The following is a 21,810-nucleotide window of genomic DNA, read 5'->3' as shown; positions in this document are numbered from 1 at the left end:
GGGCCTGGATGAATTCAATCAAGTAAGCAAAACTCACATGTCCTCCATCCCGGAAGGGCGCTGAGGGATCTTTAAAGAAGATACTGTGGTCCTGGTGTCCAGGGAGCTTGAGGTCTAGTTGGGGAAGCACAGTGGTCACAGATGAGCTAAGACGTGAGTGTTGAAATGTTTGAGGAGGAAGGCACCACCAGACCGGAGTTGGGAGGGAAGAAGACCACTTGGAGGAGGTGGGACCCGACTGGGCCTGTGAAGGAAGGAGAAGCTTGAGGCAGGTGAGGGAAGTGCAGATCCAGAGCCGGAGAGGGCAGGAGCCAAGGTGCGGAGATGTAGCCCCTCCTCCTCGCCCCTCTCCTGGGCTGACCCTGCCTGGCTGTCACACGTGGCTTTAACTATTGATCAGCTGGACAGTCCTAGAGGCTGTCCTGACCCTTCACCAGGTTGTGGCTGCCACACTGGCACACGAATAGCATCTGTTCCCCTATCTTGTTTCCTGCACATCTCATCATTGTCATGAATTGACTTGATAAGGTTACTGGTCTGTCTCCTGTGTTTCTACACCTGACACTTGAGTGTTCCTCCAGTAGATGCGCTGGAATGGCCTGCGTGAGAGTCACCTGCATGGTCACTGAAATGCAGGTTCCTGGGCCTCTGTTTGGGAGTGGGACCCAGTAACTGGCCTTTTTAATGAGCTCCTTGGATGATTTGTAACAAGCTCCCCTCTGCTGCTCTAGGCCAGCTGTTCTCAATCAGGGCACTGTTGCCCCTCAGGCAATGTCTGGAGACACTTCAGGTTGTCACAGTGGGGAGAGGAGAGCATCTGGCATCTCTCGGGCTGAGGCCAGGGACAGGGCTAAAGATGTTATGATGTACCGCCTGCCCACAACAAGAAAGACTTATCCAGCCCCAAACGTCAGCAGTGCTGAGGGAGAGAAACCCTGCTCTAGATGAAAGCTTCATGGGATAGGATTCACTATGTTTTGTCCCCAGCTGTACCCTGAGTGCCAAATATGGTGCCTGGCATGTAGTAGGTTCTTGAAATATTGGGTAATGGAGAAATGATTGAAAGCGCATACCTGCAGGGGTAGTGAACTCAGGAGGCCAGTAACATGTAGATCCCACTGGGGTAAGGGGGAGTGTAGGGAATGGGAAGTTCAGGGAAGGAGGGGACAGATGTATTTTTGGGTCAGTGGCTTTAGGGAGGTGCTTACTGGACTGAGAAAGACAGTTTAAACTCTGTTTATTAGGCCATAGGGAGCCGCATGTGGTCCTTGAGTAGAGTAGTGATGTGATCCAAGTGAAGGCAGGCTCTCTGGGTCTTTCAGGAAAGGGGTAGAAAAGGGAGGAGGCTGGGAGGCTGTTGACACAGCCTGGTCAGAAGTGAGGGGAACGTGGTGCTGGCGGCAGATCTACTTGGGAGCCGGGGATTCATGCAGGTGGCCCTTCTTTGCTTCTGGGCTGAGCCGGGTGGATGGACTCGGCAGAGCCTTCATTGTTTGACATGACACAAAGGACCACAAAGAGGGCCAGCCGGTCCAGCGAGAGTCAGGGACAGACTCCACCAGAAGGAAGTGGGGGTGTGAGTTCGCGTACATTCTTCTTCTTTGGTTGCCTGGCCACTCCCTGTGCTGTCCAGGGGATGCTTCTGGGAAGGAAGGTGAAGGGGAGATGTAAAGAGGAAGGTGGGCAGTACAGGTGGCTTAGTGAGCTCCGGGTCTCTACTGGAGAAGGTGCACAGTATGTGGAATAAGAAGGAAAAGTCAAAAAACACCAATTTCTTGGCTTCCACGTCTGTTCTCGCTTGAACAAATACTTAATGAAGATTTCCTACACGCTGAACCCACAGTGATGTGCAAGACAGATGCAGTCCAGGGTCCCCAGGACCTCACAGTCTGTGGGGAAGACAGAATGGCACGTAGTACATGCATAGGCCACACTGGAGATGCGGACAGGGGACTCGAAGGATGCGGAGCGAGCCACAGCAAATCGGTTGGGATGTCTTAAGGAGCAGGGAGGGAGGCATTTGAAGGGGGTCTTAGGGAAAGGGGAAATGACCCATAACAAATAGAGGTGGATGGAAGGGGGATGAAACCCAGCTTGCACAACAGTTGGAAGGTTCAGGGGAGACTTGAGGAATTCTTCATAACGCATGTATAGCTGGGGGCCGGAGTGAGGCAGGCAGGCCGGATTATGGAGAACTAAGTGGAAAATGACTTCTTTCCTGAGGGTTCAGTTGGTAAAGAATCTGCCTGCATGGGTTCGGATCGCTGGGTGGGGAAGATCCCCTGGAGAAGGAAGTGGCAACCCACGCCAGTAATCTTGCCTGGGAAATCCCATGGACTGGGGAGTCTGTGGGGTCTCCAAGTATCAGACACAACTTAGCAACTAACCTGCCACAAGTGGGAAACATGTGAGAAGGAGCTTGTCTGGAGGAAAGAGGGTAACAAATTCGAGTCTAGATCTGCTCAGACACTGCAGGGCAATCCAACAACTCATTGGAAAGGAGCTCAGGAATTGTAAGTTGACAAGAGCCAGACCAACAATGGAGATTTTGGAGTCACCAAATATCGAAATCACCGTTTTTCCAACTTTCGTGATTGTTATCCACGGTATGTTATACCCAGGGATCCAGAACACACTCTCATACACATCCATCTGAAAGCAACATTCTGTGAAAGAATGTTTGGCCTCATTATGAGAAATTCACTTTAGTATTTTCTATTCTGCTTCATTAAAAATTACATTTCACTTCATTTAAAAATAAATTCAGCCTTAAAAGGGAGGAAATTCTGAAGCACACTACACCATGGATGGACCTGGAAGACATTATACCAAGTGCTATAAGCCAATCACAAAAGGACTCATATTATATGGTTCCACTTATGAGTAGTTAAATATATAGAGACAGAAAGCAGAATGGTTGCCAGGGGAGGAATAGGAAATAAGTGTTTAATGGGTACAGAGTTTCAGTTTGGGAAGATAAAGAATTTTGGAGCTCGATGTTGATGATGGCTGCACAACAATTGTGGTTGTGTTGAATATCACTGAAAATGGTTAAAGTGGTAAATTTTATATTTATTTTATCACAATAAAATTTAAAAAAATTCTGGGGCATACTGCTGCATTGATTTTTTAATCTATTGGTTGAAACCCTCAATTAGAAAAACACTGGCCTGTGTGATGGAATTGGATGACATCTTACCCAGGGGAACGCAGAGTGAAAGATGGCGATGGGCAAGGGCACAGAGGAGAGTCCCAAGGGCTTGCCTGCACAGAACGGCTGGAGAGAGGCGGGCTGGGTGGGAGCTGAGGCTGCAGAGAGATGGGGGCGGAGGAAAGTGAGGAGACAGAGGTGCGGGGCAAACTAGGCAAAATGGCACCTGGCTGGGCGTGGGCAACTGTGACGCGCACCGCGGAGGGATCCGTGCGGAAGGATCCGTGCGAAAGGGTCAACGCGACTTTGGCGATAGGGGAAAGGATGGTTTGGGGGTGAATACTGGGGACATTATGAATTCATAGGATCTACTGATCTATAAATTCGTAAAGTTTACGCATTTTCTAGAATGTGCTATGCTGTGCTTAGTCGCTGAGTTGTGTCCAACTCTTTGAGACCCAGTGGACTGCAGCCCGCCAGGCTCCTGAGGGACGTGGGAAGCATCTCTACCTTTAAACTCTCTGCTGCTCCAAATCCCCTTTGTTAGTGCAAAAATCTTCACACAAACTCATATCGCTGGAGTGTTAAAGACTTCAATTACTTACGCTTTAACAGAGGGGCAGCGAAAGAGCGAAAAAGTTGTGTTTTTTTTTTTTAAAGGTAGAAAGGATCCTGTGATCTGGTGGCAACCTGCTGTTTAAACTTGATCTCAGAGGAGGACCTGGTGGACATGGGCATTAATGCCCGCCTTCAGTGTCTCTCGGGAACGTCATGATTCTCCATAAAGAATGCGAACGTTTTTGTTAGATTTATCTCTAGCTGCATAGTTTTTAATGCTACTGTAAAAAAATCTTTAAAAAATTATGTTTTTTGTCCATTTGTAGCTAGCGTAAAGAAATAAATTTGATTTCAATGTCTATTGTTTTTGTAAACAGCAAGCTTGAGGATAGTAATAATAATCCACACATAGTGATAGTAATTCATCTGTAGAGTCTTATGGGATTTCTGTGTAGACGTTTTCTTCTTTCATTGCAACCCTTATACCTTAATTCACTTAGCTTACTGTGCTGGCTAGAACCTTTGATAGCATGTTCAGTAAATGTCATAGTGAATATCCTGGCTTTAATCCTGATTTTTTTTTTAAAGTTATTTTTAAAGAGTAGCTTTATTGAAATATAGTCATAAAATCCACCCATCTATGAATTCATAAAATTTATCCATTTGAAGTGTACAATTAAATGGCTTTTAGTATGTTGGAACAGTTATGCATCCCTCATGCCAATCAATTTTAGAACATTTTCCTTAAAGAAAGAAACACTGTATCTCTTAGCCATCACCCCATAGTACTCCTATACCTCCCAGCTCTAGAAATGAATAAATACACTAATCTCTTTAGATTTGTCTATCCTGGATATTTCATGTAAATGGAAACATACAATGTGTGGTCTTATGTAACTGACGTCTTTCATTAAGCATAGTTTCAACGTTCATCTGTGTTGTATATATATAGATAATATATATAAAAATATATATAATATATATATCAGTGCTTCATTTCTTTTTTTAACTTTTATTTTATATTGGAGTAGAGCTGATTAGCAATGTTGTGTTAGTGTCAGCTGTACGGCAAAGTATTCAATTATAAGTTTACATGTATTTATCTTTTTTTCAAGTTCTTTTCCCATTAAGGTTATTACAAAATATTGAGCAGAGTTCCCTACACTATAACAATAGGTCCTTATTGGTTATCTATTTTAAATATAAAACAGTGTGTATATGGCAATCCCAAATCAGTACTTCATTTGTTTATTGATGAACAATATTCAATTTATGGATATACCATATTTTATTTATCCATTAATGATGGAATTTAGGTTCTTTTCACATTTTTGCTATTATGAATAAGGCTGCCATGAGCATTGTACCATGGCTGGACATGTTTTTCTGTGGATGTGTGTTTTCATTTGTCTTGGGTATACAAGTAGAATTGTTGAGTCATATGGCAACCCACTCCGGATTTTTGCTTAGAAAATTCCACGGACAGAGGAGCCTGGTGGCTATAGTCCAGAAGGTCACAAAGTGTCGGACAAGACTGAGTACACACACACAACGCACAATGTGGTAACAAGTGGAGTTGTTAGGTCATATGGTAACTCTATGTTTTATCATTGGAAGAATTGTCAGACTGTTTTCTAAAATAGTGACACCATTTTACACTCCTTCTAGCAGGGTATGAGGAGTCCAGTTTCACCACATTCTTGGAAACACTTGTTATTATCTGTCTTTTTGATCATAGTCATCTTAGTGGTTTTGAAGTGGTATTTCATTGTGGGTTTGATTTTGTGTTTTCATGATGGCTGGGGATGTGGAGCATTCTTTCCTGTGCTTATTGTTAGCTGTATGTATTCTTTGGAGAAATGTCTATTCAGATTCCTTGCCCATTTTTAAATGGGATGATTTGTCTTTTCATTATTGGGTTGTAAGTGTTTTTTATAGATTCCAAAGATAAATCCCTTGTCAGATATACGATTTGAAAACCATTTTGCTCATTTTATGGGTTCTCTTTTACTTTCTTGATAATGTCCTTTGCAGCATGAATGTTTTAATTCTGAACTCCAGTTTGTCTACTTTTTTCATTGGTTGCTTGTGTTTTAGATGTTATATCTAAGAAACCATTGCCTATTTCCAGTATCAAGTTCACAAAGATTTACCCCTATGGTTTCTTCTAAGAGGTTTTTTTTTTAATAGTTTTTTCTCTTACGTTGAGGTCTTAGATCCATTTTGAATTAATATTTGTATGTGGTGTCATTAATCCTGCTTTTAAAGGGAAAAATAGTAAAGTGTCACCATTGAGTCTATCTGCTTAGTTTTATTTTGTTTTGTTTGTCGTAGTTTTTTGTTTGTTTTGTATCCTCTAGTAAGGAAAAGAAGGTTCCCTTATGGAATATGCTAAAAAGTTTTGTTGTGTTTGAATATTAATTTTAATCAGTTGCTTTTTCTACATCAGTTGGTCTTTTTCTTCTTTACTCTTTAAAAAAAAAGCTTTTATTTATTTATTTATATGACTGCACCGCGTCTTAGTTGCAGCATGCAGGATCTTTAGTTGTGGCATGTGAGTTCTTAGTTGTGGCATGTTGGATCTAGTTCCCCGAACAGGGATTGAACTTTGGTTCCCTGCATTGGAAGCACAGTCTTAGCCACTGGACCACCAGAGAAGTCCCTCCTTTACTTTTTTGATGTGACTGTTGTTTTTTTGTTTAATTGCCAAGTCATATCCAACTCTTTTGTGACCCCATGGACCGTAGCCTGCCAAACTCCTCTGTCCGTGGGATTTCATTGTGTTAATAGATGTTAAATTTAGAATTTTAGAGACAAACACAACTTGTTTGTGGTACATTATTTGTTTCATACAATGTGAGATTTTGTTGACTAATATTTTTATTTAAGATGTTGGATCTCAAAAAAAAAAAGAGATGTTGGATCTTGTGTTCTTGAATGATACTGGCATGCAATTTTCAAAATGCTATCTTTGTCTAGTTTTAAAACCAGTCTTGTCAAATGAGTTGGGAATGCTTCCTCTTTATCTATTTTCTGGAACGGTATATGCAGGTTTGATATCTATTTTCTGAAAACTTGGTAGAATTCACCTGTACAGCCATCAACACCTAATATTTTCCTTGTGGGAAGACTCTAATTTACCAATTTTGTCTCTTTAATGGTTCAAGGCTATTCAGGTTTTTCTTCATTCACTTATTGATAAATTATATTTTTCCAGAAAATTTTCAAAAATGTTCAGATTTATTTCTCTGTTACATTGCAGGTTTTGGCTCCTTTTCTATTCCTAACATTGTTTCTTTTTTCTGTTTTTAAATGATCTTCATTAAATGACTGATTTGGGGCTTTGTTGATTTTTCTCTTGTAACTTTCCTATCGAATTCATTCATTTTTTTTGCTTTGGTTTTTTTCTCATATTATTTTTCTAGCTTCTTAAGTTGGATGCTCATCTTTTTAATTTTCAGTCAGTCGAACTCGGGTCTCCCACGTAGCAGGCAGATTCTTTACCATCTGAAATGCCCTTTTCAGTCTTAAGTATTTTCCAATGTAAACTTTTTAGGTTATAAAATTTCCTCTAAATAACTCTCTAGTTAAATTTCTATGATTTGGGATGATGATAATAACAACAATTCAGAATTGTCTTAGATTTACAATGTGCCACACACCAGTCTAAGCACTTTATATGTTACTGCACTGAATTCTAACAAAAAATTACTACTCTCATTTTATAGATGAAGTAACTGAGGCACAGTGAAGTTAAGTAATTTGTTCATAGTCATATAGCTCCTTTTTGTTACCTTGAAGTATTTTAATTATCTTGAATTCCATTTTCTAATTTCTCTCATGATTTATTTATATTTGCTCGTAAAGTTTGGAGAAGGGATAGGCTATCCACTCCAGTATTTTGGGGCTTCCCTGGTGGCTCAGCTGGTAAAGAATCCTCCTGCAGTGTGGAAGACCTGGGTTCGATCCCTGGGTTGGGAAGATCCCCTGGAGAAGGGAAAGGCTACTCACTCCAGTATTCCGGCCTGGAGAATTCCATGGACTGTATAGTCCATGGGATTGCAAAGAGTCAGACATGACTGGATTCCTTCCTGCTCGTAAATTTAGAAGTGTTTTAAAAGTTCCAGATTCTTTCTTTACATACTTTTTTGAATTTTTAACTCAAATGAATTGTGATGTGATGTTTTATAAGGCTGATTCCTTGAAATTTGTTTAGATTTTCTTTGTGGTCTAGTATGTGGGTTGACTTTCATAAATATTATTTGCATACTTGAAAAAAATGTGATTCTCACATTGTTAGATACAGTATCCTTACATATCTTTTCAATCAAGTGGTTTTTAATGTTTTAGTCTTCTGTATCCTTACTGATTTTGTTTGTTTTTAGTTTTTTGGTTCACTTGTTCTGTTGATTTCTAAAAGATGCGTATTGAAAATTTCCTCCGTGATAGTGGATTTATTAGTTTCTCCTTATCAACTTACCAGGCTTTACATTAAACATTTTGAAGTGATGTTATTAGATGCATACTAGTTTAGACCTATTGTCTTTCTAGTGAACAATCTTTTATTAAAATGTAGGGAGTTTCTTTGTTTTTAGTAAACTTCAATTTGATGTTGTCTAAAATGAATATATTGAGGCAGTTTTCATTTGGCTAGTATTTATTTGCTTGTCATTTCTCTCTTTAGCCTTTCTTTCCCCCAGCATTTCCATGTCTTTCATTCCATGTCTCTGTAACCAGCATATAGCTACAGTTTTTTTTTTCTTTTTTTTTTTAAAATATGGAATGCTTCACGAATTTGCGTGTCATCCTTGCGCAGGGGCCATGCTAATCTTCTCTGTATCGTTCCAATCTCAGTATATGTGCTGCCGAAGCGAGCACATAGCTACAGTTTTTATATTTAGTTTGACAACCTTTATCTTTTACTTGGGAAGTATACTATATCTACATTTATTGTGATTACTAATGAATGGCATAGGATGTTAGAATATTATTTCTACCATTATATTTTGTGTCTTTTATGTATTCTGCTTTACTTTTCTCCCTACCTTGATTTTGAATTGTTTGTGTTTTCCTGGCTGAAGGAGGAGGTTTCTAAGAAGAATCTTTATCTCGGGTAGCCCCTGTTGCTGTTGCAAGGGAATCATGGATCATGCGGATTGACCGATGCTGCTAGGACTGCTGCTGTTTTCAGAACTCATCTATGGCTTCTTTCCTTGCCAGATCATCCATCCATTTAAGAAGGAGTTTTATACATATTGTGTGTGTATATATATATATGTATGTATAGGGTCTTCCCTCTTAGCTCAGTCGGTAAAGAATCTGCCTGCAATGCAGGAGACCCGGCTTTGTTTCCTGGGTTGGGAAGATCCCCTGGAGAAGGAAATGGCAACCCATGCCAGTATTCTTACCTGGAGAATCCCACGGACAGAGGAGCCTGGTGGGCTCTTGATTCCATGGGGTCGCAAGAGTCAGACACGACTTAGCGACTAAGCCACCACCACCATATATGTATGTATGTATGTATGTATGTATATTAAGTGTATTTTAGCATTTTGTAGTGGGAGATGTTGCAGATTGGGGTCCCTGGAAAAAAGACTCTTTGCCAGAGATTCGAATGCAGGATGTTTATTAAGATGTGTTCTTGGGATCGACACCTAAAGAAGGAAGAAGGACCAAGACTGAACAGAAGGAGAGACTGAGCTGCAGTGGAATCCCAGAGAAGGCCATGGCCACCCTGGAGGGGGAGCCCCGGAGCGTTCCCTGAGCTGAGGCTTCCTCAGGGTGAGGAGGCTGGGCCTTTGTTCCTCTAGGTTGAATTTTTAGTCACTGGATGCAGATGCTTCTGGAAGAGAGTGTGGTCTTGGCCAAGTTGGCTCTCCTTATGTGGGGTGATTCCCAGAGGAAACTGAGGGTTGGGGGCTGTCAGCTCTCGGTACCCCAGCAGGTCAGGAGGAAATCCTTCATTCCTGAAGGGGCACCTGCCGCAGAGGGTTTTTCAGCCTGCCATTTTGCCAGAAATAGAAACCCTCGGATATCTCCATCCCCTATGTCCTCTCCAAACAAAAGTCTCACCCCCATGCTCAACCTATGCCTGAAGCCCACTCTCTTTTTTTTGAAGAACAGAGTTGCCCAGTGTAGCATAGACAGAACAATCTGCCCTGCAGGCCCCAAAAGGATCAGCTGAAAGAAAGGAGGGGATCACCCAACTCTTAAAGGAGATCATTGCTGCTGCCAGCCAAGGGTCTTTCACACATCACATCTGTCCTGACTCTGCAGCTTTATACCAACTTTCCCCTACCTGCTGTGCCCTCCCAATTAGCTCTCTGCCAGTCCCGATCCTCCTCCTCCCTCTGTTCTCAGCCCACAGTGCGCGTCCCTGCTCTGAATCCGTAGCACCTGTGCTGGCTGTACTCAGCACGGTCTGCCCAGAGCTGTCCTGTCGCCTTCTATGTGACAGCACAGCAGACTGGACCCCAGACCGGGCCTACCTTGCCTTATCCTGCCCGGTGTAGACAGGACTCTTCCGTACTCGAGGGTACAGATCTGGGCTGCCTGCATATGGCTTGTGCAGGCCTGAGATTTGAGGATATGAAACTGGGTCAAGGAAAAGTACAGCCTGACTTTGTGCTATCTCAAGTGTGCATTCAAAGGTTCTCACCGCTGATCCAACACTCCCCCTACCCAGGGACAAAGCCTTGTTCACTGGGGAAGCAGGCATGACCCCCAACAGGTGGGGATGACAGGACTGGAGGATCTCCCTGGGGTGCTTCTGGAGGGGGAGAGTGCCTCGTGGGGACGGAGTGGAGCTGGCGGGTACCCTCGGGATGGGGAAGGGGCTGAGCTGACCCCCACCCTGGGCCTGTGCTTTGCTGGCAGAACAGCTCCAGTCTTGCTGATCAGAGCAAGTTTTGACGGGGCTCCTGCTGTAGGGCTGGGACTGCGGTGGGGAGAGGCAAGCAAGGCACCCAGGGGCCAAATCTGATGGAACTCCCTCTCCGGTATCGACTCTGCACGTGCACCAGCTAGAGGGTGGGGCCTCCTGGATCTTGTGCCCTGGCCCTGGGCTCTCTGCGCCCAGCCTGCACCAGCTGCTGGGTGTTGGGGAGCTTCCTGTCCTCTGCCCAGTGTCCCTCAGGGGCGTAGTGCTGCCCTCTCATAGCTTGCTGTTGATCATCTCTCTCTACTTTTTTTCCTTTTGATATTTGTGCTTCCCAGGCAAATTTCACCTCTTAGAGGTTTCTCCTCTTTGACTTATTCAGGCTCATTCACTTCTCATCTAATAACCTCTCATCCAGTAATGCTCTCATTTAGCTCTTCACTTGATGTGTGGGAACCCCCTCCACATACATACACTACAGGTGATGGATTCATCGGGCAATAATATGAATTATTAGCATTCATTAAGGGCTCATCAGCCAGGCTCTGTCCTAAGCAGATAATCCTAAAGAAGGATTATCTCATTCAATCCTCACATTAGTCCTGTTAAACAGATAAAGTCATCCTCATTTAATACACAGAGAGGATGAATAGTTTGTATAGGTTTGCACAGTTTGTAAGACCCTTGAAAGAGATATTTCATTCATTTCTGAATTCACAGGGCCTGGCATAGGGCCTGACATTAATTGTTGAATGAATGATGCATACAAAGGGAATCCCCAACTTTTTCCCCAGTAATCAATGAACGTCCACTAAACATTCAGCTTTATGCTGGTGGAAAGGTTATGTTACTAAAGAATCATCAACTATGTTACATGTCCTTAAGGAACTTACAGAACATTGAAAGAGACAAGCATGAAAAATAGGTAAGATTGTGTATAAATAAATTAGTCATTGTGTGGCAGAGACTATAAATCTTGTAGATTTCAAAGGAGACAGCAATCAAGGTGGTGGGTGGCCAGGTGGGACCTGAGGTGGGCTCGGAGAACTTGTGGGTTTCAGAGACTGGATTTAGGGTGACTCTGGGGGGCAGGCTGTGGTGTTGAGTCTGGAGGAGCAGGTGATGGAAGTCACTGAAGGCTTCTTCATTTCTCTTTGTTTTCTGGTGCGGTGAGATCAATCGCCTCTCTGGTCCCAGGTTAGTCTCAGGCAGTATGAGTGGGTGGCCAAGGTACTCTCCTCTCTTCCCACCTGATGACACTGGTCACTGGCCAGGCTTTGCCAGTCCCTCTGAGAGGGGCCCACAGGTCCTGCCGAGGCTCTGGACTGTGGTGGGGATGGACGTGAGGCAGGCAAGCCGGGAAGTGTATGTGGGGTGCTGTGCATACAGGGGGCTGGGGTTATTGGGAGGGGAAAAGAAGAACAAAATCCACAAATGCTTAGGTTCCTTAGAGTCAGCCCTCTGGGGTTTCACATTCACGGCTTCAACCAACCATGGGTGTGGAACCCGCCAATTCGAACTGTGCCACAGTCTGGGGGCTCACACAACAGAATGCTATTGTCACACGGTTCTGGAGGCTGAAGTCTGAGATCAAGGTGTCGGTAGGGTCTGAGGGCCGTGAAGGTGAATTTGCTCCCCACCGCCCCCAGCTTCTGGTGGTTTGGGGGTAGTTTTCGATATTCTTTGGCTTGTAGACCTCTGCCTTCATCTTAACAAGGTTTTCTCCGTGCGTACATGTCTGTGTCCCTTTCTTTATAAAAACACCAGTCATATTGGATTAGGGGTCCATCATACTCCAGTATGACCTCATCTTTTTAAATTTTTAATTGTTTATTTATTTGGCTGCTCCAGGGCTTAGCTGTGGCACACAGGACCTTCAGTCTTCCTTGAGGCAGGATCTTTAGTGGTGTCATGTGAACTCTTAGTTATGACATGTGGGATCTAGCAGCCTGAGCAGGAATGGAACCCAGGCCTGCTGCATTGGGAGCATGGAGTCTTACCCACTGGACCCTGAGGGAAGCCCCTACATGACCTCATCATAATTTAACTAATTACTTTTGCAGCTACGCTATTTCCAAATAAGGTCACCCTGGGACTGGACTTCAGTATCTGATTTTTTTGGTATGGGGGGAGGGGACACAATTCAACCCATAACAATCAAAGGACCTAACAGGAGCCAAGGCCGGGGAAGGCATGACTTGATTGGCTTTTAGCTGGGCTGGATTCCAGAGGTTTGGGGAACAGTGTGGGGGGCCACTAACCTAGGAGGCACCTGCTCACATAGACTCTGGGCCTGTCCTAGGATGGAGAAAGTAGAACTAGTGGGAGCTCTTGACAGAGAGTGGTTGGAATGAATGCTAGGATGAGTGTTTGAAGGGACCCTCCCCCCATGGCCACATCACTCTCCTGCTGTCCAAGGAGGGAAGGGGTCTCCACTCTGCTAGCCGTGGTGCTCTGTCTGCGGCCTGAGTGCTGGAGGAAGTTGGAAGGCTAGTGTGTGCACCCCCGTGGACCCCATGCTCCTCCTGAAGGTGGCCCCCACCGTGGAATAAATGGTTGAGCAAGTATTTAGCAAAGAGTAGTTGGAAGAAGTATGAGATTTTTGGATGGCCTTGGGTGCCCACTCTTGTGGGTCTGGTGCTGAAACTGGAGGTCTGGAAGGCCAGGCCAGGGAGCAGACTGTTTGGAGGTTGGCTGGGGGAGCCCAGCTTCGCTGTGGTGCAAAGCTTGATGGGGCTGTGAGGTTGCCCCTGAGCTGTACCTGGAGCTCCTCTGGTTCCTCTCTCTGGACCTCTCCCCGGCTAGTGCCCCCATGTGCATCTCTCCTGTCCCCACCTGAGCACTGGCAGAACCTGGACTCCGCTGGGCCACTCCTTAGCCAGAGGCCTCCACAGAACCCATGAACGCTCTTGGCATCGGGAGGCTCGTGGGTACCAGGGGCCTTTCAAGGAGGCCAGCCCTCTGCCATCTGTCCGCAGACCCCCACTCACTCCAGTGCCCACAACTTGCTCCACTAGAGGTGGAGAGTGTGAGGAGGTTAGCCCAGGGAGCAACCCCCGTTCTTGTCCCCAGCAGGCTACCACCTGCACCATCTTTTCTGTTGCCCTAAATGAAAGGCCCCCACAGGCAACTGGGGAATGAACCCACTTCTCTTTTTCCCTGAGGTTCTTCTCATTTGGGGTGAATGTTACCATCAGGGAAATAATATGAGTCACTAGTGAGTCAGGATGGAGACCGGGTGAGGAAGTACGTGGAACCTGGTAATTATGCCCATTCATCCTCCTGCAAAGGCTTCCCAGCTGGCAGGCACTTCCACTCTGAGCTGGGTGGGAAGGGTCCGCACCTTCTCTGAGGGGGACTTCCTGACCACCCACCCCAGCTCCTCCCTGTGGACCTGGGGATGGTGGAGGGCTGTGAGAGGTAGAGGAGGGCACTCTGTGTGTCCCAGGAGGGTCAAGCCCCCAGAATCCTGGGGGTCCACCTGAGGTGTTTGCTCAGAAGAGATCACTGGTCACCTCCCTTGTACTTGACTTTGAGGGGCCACAGAACGGTGGACTGTATCACCTGCTGCCTGCCCTGGACTCCTTGCCAGTCCCAGAACAAGCCGTGGGACTTGGGCTTCACACCACTGCAGGTGCCAGGCCTTTTCTGGACCATTCTTCTCCGGATCCACCTGTTCCCTCATCACTTCCTACTCTGCTGAGATGTCAGTTCTCCAGGAGGAGACCAATCTCCATGGAGCAGCCCTTCATCCCCAACTCCTTATCCCTCTTGCTACCCTTTATTTTTTCCACAGCACTTTTCACCATATGACACATTACGTGTTATGTTGCCTGTTAGATTATCTGTCTCACTCTAGTCGAAATGAAGTGTTGCTGGGGCAAGACCTTGCTAATTTGTTCACTGTTGAACCCCAGCCAGGCATGACTGTTCAACAAATATAGAACAATAAAATAAATATTTGATGTATATATATATATACATTTATAATGAAATAAAAATAGCATGAATAGATAAAGGAAAGATATCCTGTCAGCTGTGTGGTACAACATAAGTACTTTGGTGATTCATAACAGAAGAGTGGTTATACATTTTATTTGACAAGCTTAGTGTGAAAGAAATGGCTCATTTCCTCATTTTTCCTTTAATTAAAAAAAAATAGACTAAACCATATCCATCAGCTGGTGGAAGATCTAGTCCGTTTAGTCTACTGAGGTGCCTTCCCTCTGCCCTCGACAGGGTCGTGTGGGGATCCTGGAGGTTTGTGTGAAATGAGACAGTTGCAGGGCTCCTCAGGCCACCCCCCACCTCAGCCAGTCCAGTCACTGCTCCCTGGAAGCTTCTGGAAGTCTGGACCTGTTGCAGGAAGGGGGACCCATTCCAGGGCCCCAAACTGGGCTCTTGTCTAACACTCGGAAATGAATCGTCCCAGGAGACACATGTGCTGACAAAGCAAGAGATTTTATTGGGAAAGGGTGCCTGGGTGGAGAGCAGGGGGGTAAGGGAACCCAGGAGAACAGCTCTGCCACATGGCTTGTAGTCTCACGTTTTATGGTGATGGGATTAGTTTCCGGGTTGTCCTTAGCCAGTCATTCTGACTCAGAGTCCTTCCTGGTGGTGCAAGCTTTGTTCAGCCCAGATGAATGCCAGAGAGAAGGATTCTGGGAGGTGGTCGGACATGTGGTGTCTCCTTTTGACCTTTCCTGAACTCTTCCGGTTGGTGGAGGCTTATTAGTTCCGTGTTCCTTACCCGACCTCGTGTCATAAAACAACTTATGCAAATGGTTACTATGGTGCCTGGCCAGGGTGGACGGTTTCTATCAGTGTGCTTCCCCTAACAGATCCAACCTCCCAAGGTGCTCCAAGAAGCAGTCTTTCTGAGGCCCTCTGTCCATTTAGAGGGGGATGTGAGGAGCCCGCAATGGGGACATCGTGGGCTTCTGGCACTTGAGGAACCTTCTGCTCAGCCATGGTCTCACCCACCTGTCCCCAGACCCGAAGGCCCTCCCACCGCCCTCCGGGTTGCCTCGCACAGATTCTTCAGTGAACTGTGAAGCTTTCATTCCTCACCACCCACATGGCCCTAAAGTAAGAGGTTGAAAAAGCCAGGTTACCTTTTTGGAATGGAGGAGCGAGAACGCACATGAATAATTCAATAGATTAGCCTCCCACAAAAGTTAAGAACTGATGTTTTGTGAATGATTTTCTTCTTCTTTTTTTTCCAAATAGAGCTGACTCAAGGTTATCTTGTCATAACAGCAGCTCAGTCATTTGCATTCTTAATATAGGCTTTGTCCGGTGGGAGGGAAAGGGCAGTTGCAGGCAAGGCTCAGGAGCTGCACGCCCTGGCCTTCCCCCATGGCAGCCTTTTCTGATGGTGAGTGTGTCTGCTGCCTAGGAGGCAGAGGCTGAGGGTTGTTGCTGACCCAGCCCCCGAGATGGAAGACCCCCAAAGGCGTGCTGAGCTCTGGCACAGGATCCAGCATTTTGGTGGTTGAACTAGGAGTCATGGCTTTGGCTCCCAGGCCTGGCTTTGCCTCCAGCTGGCTGAGAGGTAACTTCCCATGCTCTGCCTCAGTTTCCTCAGCTGAGACAGCACACTCTGTCTCCCTCTTAGGACTAGGGTCAGCTTCGAACATGAGGATCTAAGTCAGGGCCACCAATGGGGATTCCCCAGGCTGTGGGTAGCTCACAGTAGGGAGTATTTGGTCTACACAACATTTAAAAATTGGCAAGTTAAAAATAAAAGTCTGGCTATCCAGCATCTCTTGGAAGGATGAACAAAATGGCAACATGAGGCTCATCTTCCCACATGGCAGCAGTGGGCTGGGGCTCAGGGCACCTACCTGGGCAGCTATAGCATGAGATAACCCCTGGTCCCTGCTGCCTTTGCTTCACTCACTCACTTCATTCACCCTCTGCTTCCTTGGTGAACTTTGCTCCGTGGTGGAAGTGAAGCGCTTTGTGGGAACGTAAAGTATTGGTTGTTTTGTCCAGGGAGTGTTACAGGTGAAATGGCCCAAGGAGAGTGAAGACGACGATTGGTTAAGGGAGAGGAAGGGCATTATGGGACCATCTGTCACTTTAGAGGTCAATGTCGGGGAATGAAAGTGGCCCTTCTGGCCAGCACAGGGTCTCTCTGGGGTAAAGGTGTCACGTTCTCAGTGGGTTCACCGGCTTGAGATCAAGTTGACTCAAGAAAAAGAGGCAGATTTGTTTCTGTTCTTGGTCAAGATCGCAGTTAAGAAGGGCTTAAAAGCTGAGCTAAAGCTCAATTGCTGCAGCCGCTTCTGGCTGCTGATCTCTAGGTCCCTAGCCTCATGGGGGCCTGGACTCTCCGGATGGGGTTGGGGGAGGACAAAGTGCCATAGGCTGGTGACCCCCACAGCAGGTCACCGGGCGCTGAGGGGCTTGGGTGGCAGCAATTACTCAGGAGAAAGGCATGAAACTCTGGAGCGGCTCCTTCTCTCAAATCTCAGCATGAGAAAACCTCCCCTGCTTGGTTTTCCCAGTTTTTCCTTTTTGTGTTAATGCCAGCTCTCCTCAATCCCTCCTGTTCATGCAGCACGAAGAGTTACCAGAATGCTTTCACACCTGCTTTTTCTCACTTGAGAAAGTCCAAGTGTTATTTACTGAGGACCTACTGGGTGCCTCCAAAGGTCTAAAAAGTCATCTGTGATCACTGTATTGCTCGGAGTCGACATTGTTTCTGTGGTTATTAAAATAATACATGTTTGTCTTAGAGCTTATGGAAAGGACAGCAAAGTATAAATAAGCAGGGGAAAAAATTCCCTCATCATACCACACTCAGAGAACTATTAGTTTTAGGGAATGTTTTCTCCTCGCCTTTGCTGTAAGCACTTTTTTTTGTAAAAGAAATGAGATCATAGCGAACATGTACTCTATTTACTTATTCATTTTTTGCTTCAGTTAATGATTTCCCTGCACCATTTAAAATGACTTCATAGATACAATATTTTGGGGTCCACATGGCCACATGTCATTTAGCACTGTAGTTCCTTAGCCTCTCCCCAGTGCTGGGTATTTAGGATGTTTCCTGATTAACAAAAGACCCCAGACAACTGTCTGTCTGGTTCAAAGCCCTTTGATCCGTCAACGAAAATTCAATTAACCATCAAGTTAAGAATTTTGTTCCAGCCAAGCTGAGGATTATAACCTGGGAAACAGAATCTCAGAAAGCTCTGAGAACTGCTCCACCTTTTAGGAGTTGAAGTCACAGACATACACATTTTTTTAAAAAAATTATTTTAATAGGAGGCTAGTTACTTTACAATATTGTGGTTTTTGCCATATATTGACATGAATCAACCATGGGTGTACATGTGTCCCCCCGTCCCGAGCCCCCCTCCCACCTCCCTCCCCATCCCATCCCTCTGGGCTGTCCCAGTGCACCAGCTTTGAGTGCCCTGTGTCATGCATCAAACTTGGACTAGTCATCTATTTCACATAAGACATATGCATTTTTGAGATAAAGGATTTTACATCAGAATGACATACTGATATCTTACATAAAGTTCACCAAGGGTGCATAGTCCAGGTGAACACACACCAAGGGAATAGCAAGTCAGCATGACCCACTATAGAGCTGGGAAAGAGCACTCTTGTTTTGAGAAGTTACACTGCTAGCATCAGAATAAAGAAAAAGACAATAACAATCTTTCCGGTTGAGCAGGCACTCCCATCTTACGGGAGCTCTGTCTGCACAGTAATGCAGACGAACCCTGCTCATTAGGGAGGGAGAAGGCCCAAACCACAGAGAGATAATTTTATATTTAACTTTTCTTGTCCTGCCTTAAAATATAAATTTTATTTCAGCAGATCAAAGTTGGATCATTTCCTAAGGATCAGTTCCTAGAAGGGGTATCATGGGGACTGAGTGTATAAACACTCTTAAACCTTTTGATACATCTTCCCAGGTTCTTTACCAGAAACGTGAGTGACACCAATGACCAGCCGAAGGTATTAACATTACATTTATCTTGTCAACTTGATAAGTTAATAAAAAAGGTTTGCTTTAATTTCATTTTTATGTGCTTTGGTTCCTAGGGGCTTCCCTGGTGGCTGAGATAGTAAAGAATCTGCCTGCAATCTGGGAGACTTGGGTTTGATCCCTGGATCAGGAAGATCTCCTGAAGAAGCCAATGGCATTCCACTCCAGTATTCTCGCCTGGGAATTCTCATGGACAGGGGAGCCTGGTGGGCTACAGTCTGTAGGGTCACAGAGTTGGACACGACTGAGTGACTTACACTTTCACTTTCATGCTTGGTTACTAGTGAGGTTAAACCCACACCACAATTTACCTAGATTGTGCATGTATAAGATTCAAAAAGCAAAAAAGGCTATGGATGTGGAGAGTAAGACTTCTTCTCAGCTGGTGCTCCAACAGCTTTCTTTGTCTTCTCTGGCAGAGAACACAGAGTGACATGTGTTTAAATTGTATTTTATTAGATTTAAGCTGTAGGTTATTAGATCTAAGTTGTAGGTTATTAGATTTAAGTTTATGTTATTAGATTTAAGCTCTTATATGTGTGTTCACATTTATATATCTGTTTTGTGGGCTGTTTATATCCTTAGGTTGAGGATTATTTCTTCCCTTTGACAGGTGAGGAAACTGAAGCTTCAGGAGGTAAAAATGCCAGGAGTCACATGATTGCAAAAGGGAGTGGGCTCTGGGGGTGACTCTACCCAGGAATCTTTGGAGGTAGGAATGGGGCAGCTGCAGGCACATGTGACGGAGAGGCTCTGGGAGCGCCTTCTTATCCAGCAATGTCTCCTTCATCAAACTTTTGCTGCTGCCTGAAATCCCACCAGAGGCAGGCCCGCAGCCTGGCCACTCCGGTTTCTGACACCTGGGAAAAGGTGGTTTCTGTGGCGAGCACTGCCCGGGACACAGGCCCAGCCCTGGCCCTGCATCCTCTGCTTTTACAGGCCCTCACCCCCGACCCCACGCCCTGGCCTGGGGCCCTTCAAATCCAGACTCTCCATGCCTAGTGCCCACTGCTAACAGTCCTCAAATTATGTATCCTACAACTCCTCTCTCAGCATGAGAGTCAGAAACACCTCTGTGTGCACAGCCCTGCTACTGCCCCAGGAAGGTTGGACCCAGTGAGCCATCTGGAGTCTGCCCTCTGCCTCTGCTCCCCAAACACCTTGCTTCTTCCTCTTTCCTGGGATGTGAAAACCTCCTGCTCTAATTTTTGTCAAGGATCCTGGAGTTTTAGAACCTAAAGCTGCCTGAATCAGCCCCCTTTTCCCCACTCCACTTGCTTTAGGGCTCTTGGGGAAGACTACTTTACACCTGATTTAATGCAAGTCTATAAAGGCTGTTCAGTTCAGCTTTGTTCAGTCGCTCAGTCGTGTCCAACTCTTTGCAACCCCATGGACTGCAGCACGCCAGGCCTCCCCGTCCATCACCAGCTCCCGGAGTTTACCCAGACTCATGCTCATTGAGTCAATGATGCCTTCCAACCATCTCATCCTTTGTCATCCCCTTCTCCTCCTCCCCTCAATCTTTCCCAGCATCAGGGTCTTTTCAAATGAGTCAGCTCTTTGCATCAGGTGGCCCAAGTATTGGAGTTTCAGCTTCAACGTCAGTCCTTCCAGTGAACACTCAAGTCTATAAAGGACTATCCCATGTAGGGATGACACACGAAGAGCAGGCACAGAGGACCAGTGACCCAGGGCAGAAGGCATGGTGCCGAAGGGGTGGTGAGAGAGAGTCAGAGTTAAGCTGGCAGAGCTGGGGGCCCAGGAAGAAGAAGGTTCTTCAACTGGACTTTGAACTTTGGGTGGGAGTCAGGTAAGTGAGGGATGGGATCCAGTTGAATGGGAATGCCCAGGGCGAAGGCTTGAGAGTCGAAATGCCCTGGTGGGTCACGAGGCTGAGGTTTCCCTGGACTTCAGGTCAAGATGCAGGGCAGCTGCTGGAAGGGCCCCTGAGTTGAGAGTTTGGAACTTGTCCTTTGGCAGTGGGGATTCTTGGAAGGTTCAGGAACAGAGGAGGTGGCTGCTGGCATGGTCATTAGGAAGCAGCTCTGAGAGAGTGTGGGGGTACATGGAGACCAAAGATGAACTTGGAGGCAGCTGGTTTCCCATGCTCTACTGACCTGAGGAATGTAGAAAGACAGTGGCTCCCGTCTCTGCCTGCAGAGCCCGAGGAGGCCAGGGCCGGGAGCATATATATTTTTAACCCAGTCCATATATTTTAGTAACCCATCATAATTTTGGGGGGATATTATTGATGCTCAAAATACTTCAAGCTAGGCTTCAGCAGTACGTGAACTGAGAACTTCCAGATGTACAAGCTGGATTTAGAAAAGGCAGAGGATCCAGAGATCAAATTGCCAACATCTGCTGGATCATAGGAAAAGCAAGGGAATTCCAGAAAAACATCTACTTCTGCCTCACTGACTACACTAAAGCTTTTGACTGTGCAGCACAGCAAACTGTGGAAATCTTCCTGACCCACGAATTGAACTGGGGTCTTCGGCATTGCAGGCAGATTCTTTACCAACTGAGCTATCAGCGAATGGCCCTTCTGTGTCATAATTCCTGCTAAAATATAGTAATTGATGTTCTCTTAGTAGTCTGTCACTTCTACAGCCCTGGGGAGGATCTGTCTTGTGAAGGGACACCCTGGCTCACATCAGCCAGTCTGGGCAGGAGAGTGGCAGTGTTGCTGGCTGACCCACTTGGTAGAGGACTTGAGTCTTGCCGGCTGGACTCTTTCTAAGGAGCCTGTGAGTTTTCTAGCTGGCTGCTGGGGCTGGGAATTGCTTGAATGTGTTTGTGAATTGGCTAATTTGCAAAATTTCAGGTGGAAAACGACTGTTTTCTTGGCCAATAGGTATTCTGGTACAGACTTTTAGGTTTGTTTTTAGAGTCAGAAGGTGCTGGATTTAAATCTTAGGTTGGCCATTTGTTAGCCTTGTGACCTTAGGCGAGTTACCAAACCTCTCTGAGCTGCACATTTCATCAACTATAAGTGCAGAGAATGGGATTTGCTACATGAAGCTGTTGTAGGAATGGAGAGTATGTATGTGAAGGGCCCACAAAATGTTTCCCCTCCTAATAAACCAAATACAAATTCTAAGAAATACCTACTAATAATTTCCTCAAAATATCTCTTTGAAAGGAAACGTAACCCCTTCAAATCAATAAACAGATAAATGAATAGTTTATTTTATAGATGCTCACAATGTA

General features: G+C 45.6%; 1 protein-coding gene and 1 non-coding gene across 3 annotated transcripts in view; one reads left to right on the top strand and one right to left on the bottom strand.

Moving 5' to 3' along the window:
- ST8SIA5 (ST8 alpha-N-acetyl-neuraminide alpha-2,8-sialyltransferase 5) overlaps window positions 1–21,810 on the top strand; it is a 73,490-nt gene that overhangs the window by 2,245 nt on the left and 49,435 nt on the right. The window lies entirely within an intron of this gene.
- LOC122425950 lies at window positions 8,481–8,587 on the bottom strand. Its single transcript, XR_006265092.1, has one exon. It is a non-coding gene; the product is annotated as a U6 spliceosomal RNA (small nuclear RNA).

The sequence above is a fragment of the Cervus canadensis genome, chromosome 23, assembly GCF_019320065.1.
Source record: "Cervus canadensis isolate Bull #8, Minnesota chromosome 23, ASM1932006v1, whole genome shotgun sequence".
Classification (NCBI taxonomy): domain Eukaryota; kingdom Metazoa; phylum Chordata; class Mammalia; order Artiodactyla; family Cervidae; genus Cervus; species Cervus canadensis.
This window is presented reverse-complemented; position numbering and strand designations above follow the sequence as displayed.